The sequence below is a fragment of the Erythrolamprus reginae genome, chromosome 2, assembly GCF_031021105.1.
Source record: "Erythrolamprus reginae isolate rEryReg1 chromosome 2, rEryReg1.hap1, whole genome shotgun sequence".
In the NCBI taxonomy this organism is placed as follows: domain Eukaryota; kingdom Metazoa; phylum Chordata; class Lepidosauria; order Squamata; family Dipsadidae; genus Erythrolamprus; species Erythrolamprus reginae.
The window spans coordinates 175,140,846-175,143,662 of NC_091951.1; the positions used below are offsets into that span (position 1 = coordinate 175,140,846).

At 56.0% G+C, this 2,817-nt stretch overlaps 1 pseudogene; it reads left to right on the top strand.

The window, feature by feature from the left end:
- The first annotated feature begins 243 nt into the window (after nucleotides 1–243).
- Nucleotides 244–2,521, top strand: LOC139158682 (kinesin-like protein KIF2A pseudogene; annotated as a pseudogene).
- Nucleotides 2,522–2,817: the final 296 nt, after the last annotated feature.

Genomic DNA, 2,817 nt, shown 5'->3' on the forward strand with positions numbered 1-2,817 from the left:
ATTTCTTGACCCGTGATAAAGTCACTTTAGGAGAAGGTACCGGTAAAAGAGTGGCGACGGATCCCGTTCCTAGATCAAGTTCCACCGGTTGTTTTCCCCCGGCAAACGACCCCGGGGAGTTCCGCAAAGCACCGTTAAAGGCCGAGCCATGGGTCGTAACCACTTCGGGAGAGCCCTTGTGACGCAGGCCGTGGTGCGGATGACCATCAGCCGAGACCGAGGGTGGACGACACTGGCTGGGCCATGCGCAAGGGTGCCTTTTACCACCAGGCGCTGAATGAGCGTGGCTGTCTAGCCAGCGTACCAGCTTGCCAACCTGCCCCTTTCTCTCGCTTCCCCCGGCTGCCCGAGATAGGCAGGAGCGATCCCGAGGCGGATCCCGAGGCTCAGCTGCCCAGCGCCATGGCTAAGCCGTTCGGGGCCATCCGCCTGGGAACCTATCTGGACATCAAGAGGAGCGACGGGCGGATCCACCCGGCGCTGGTGACGGCGCTGCACGACGAGGCCAACAACGTGACGGTGGAATGGATCGAAAGGGGCACCAACAAGGGCAAGAAAGTGGAGCTCGGCCAAGCCTTCAGCCTCAACCCTCACTTGGCCCCAGTGGATTTCAGCCCGGGGACGCTATCCCCTCAAAGCCCGACGGAGCAAGGCGACCGCCCCACGCCGCCCCGCCCCGCCGCGACACCCATCGGCAGAGAGAAGCCGGGAGGGGATGGCCTGGAGGAGCGCGAGCTGAGGAGAACCCCTTCGGCCGCGGCCCGCAAGTCGCCCTGCGTGCTGGAAGTGGAGCGGCTGCGCGCCGAGCGCGAAAAGCGCCATTTGGCCCTTCTGGAGAGGCGCGCTCGGCGCGAAGCCCGCGACGCCCACCCGCACGCGGATCTGATCGCTATGATCCAGCAGTGCCGCAGGGCCCTGTTCGGCGGCGGCAGCGGCGGTGGCGGTGGCGGAGGAGGAGCGGCCGCCCTACTGGCTCCGAGTTGCCACCTGGGGCCTCCGAATGGACGCAGCGACGGGGCCTCTTCCCGCAAGATCTGCGTCTGTGTCCGCAAGCGGCCGCTCAACCAGCGGGAGGGCGAGGTCAGGGAGGTGGACGTGGTGACCATCCCCTGCTCAGGGGTGGTGATGGTGCACGAGGCCAGGCAAAAACTCGACCTCACCCGCTACTTGGAGCACCAGACCTTCCGCTTCGACCACGCCTTTGACGACGGCGCCACAAACGAGAGCGTCTATGAGCGCACGGCCCAGCCGCTGGTAGAAACTATCTTCCGGGGCGGCATGGCCACCTGCTTTGCCTACGGCCAGACGGGCAGCGGCAAGACCCACACGATGGGAGGGGACTTCTCTGGCAAGAAGCAGGACTCCGCCAAAGGCATCTACGCCATGGCCGCCCGCGACGTCTTCTCTTTGCTGCAGCAGCCCGTTTACAAGGTGATGGAACTCCAGGTCTTTGGCGCCTATTTTGAGATCTACTGGGGGAAGGTCTACGATTTACTCAACTGGAAGAAGCGGCTGAGGGTCCTGGAGGATAGCAACCAGCAGGTCCAGGTGGTGGGACTGCTGGAGCAGGAGGTGATCTGTGTTGAGGATGTCTTGAAGCTCATTGAGACGGGGAATCAGTGCAGGACCTCCGGCCAGACTTCGGCCAACTCCCATTCCTCCAGGAGTCATGCAGTTTTCCAGATTATACTCAAACGCAAAGGGAGGCTGTATGGCAAGTTTTCCTTGATTGACCTGGCTGGCAATGAGCGGGGAGCGGATACCTCCAGGGCAGACCGACGGACCAGGTTGGAGGGAGCTGAGATCAACAAGAGCCTCTTGGCCCTGAAAGAATGCATTCGGGCTTTGGGGCGCAATAAAGGCCACACGCCATTCCGGGCTAGCAAGCTGACCCAAGTCCTACGAGACTCCTTCATTGGAGAAAACTCTTGCACCTGCATGATTGCCACTATCTCCCCGGGCATGAAGTCATGTGAGCACACACTCAACACCCTCAGGTATGCCAGTCGGGTAAAAGGTCTGGTGGTTGATCCCAGTGCCTTCAAACAGTGCCAGCGTATCTTATCCAAGTCTCTCTATCAGCTGGAGGAGTCCACCAAGCCTTGGAGCAAACATAGCTTGCCAGAGACGGATGAGTTCAAAATCATCTGCGTACAGAAGGAGGACCACATTCCTTTGCCAACTCTTAGCGCCATCACCAGAGGGAAAGGGCAGAAGAAGAGGAAAGAGATTGAGAAAGCTCATGCAGAAGATCATCAGGAATCACTGAGATGGCTGAAAGCTTTTCTGAAGATGGCTGAAGATGTTGAATATGATATGGAGTTCTACGCCACCCAGTTCGAAACCATGCTGACAGAAAAGATTGCTCTCCTTTCGGAGATACAGGATAAAGTGAAATCTTTTCGGGCTAACCTCTGTAAAGAAGACATGGAGAACAATGACAGCCTTATGAAGAGATCCCGCATTCTGTGAGCCCTGATAGAATCTCTTTCTGCTGTCCTGTTGTTGAGTAGCACTGGTCTTTCCACACTATACATTGCATCTAACCATCTGGCATTGTAATGGCTTTTTTTAAAAGAAAAAAAAACACAATTAAAATTCTATATCTCTGGGGTTTCCCTGCTTAAAGAAAGAGGAATTGCCTGTTTTCCTCAATTCTGAAATAATGTAGAAACTTTCCAAGACCAACATAAGATATTTATTTTAGCATTATAAAGATAACATTCTTTAAGACTGAGAGTACAATTCTTGGGCATTGGCAGTTTGAATTGGCTTGTGTTGTTTTTAGAAAACAAATTAATTTAAAGAGCACTGTTT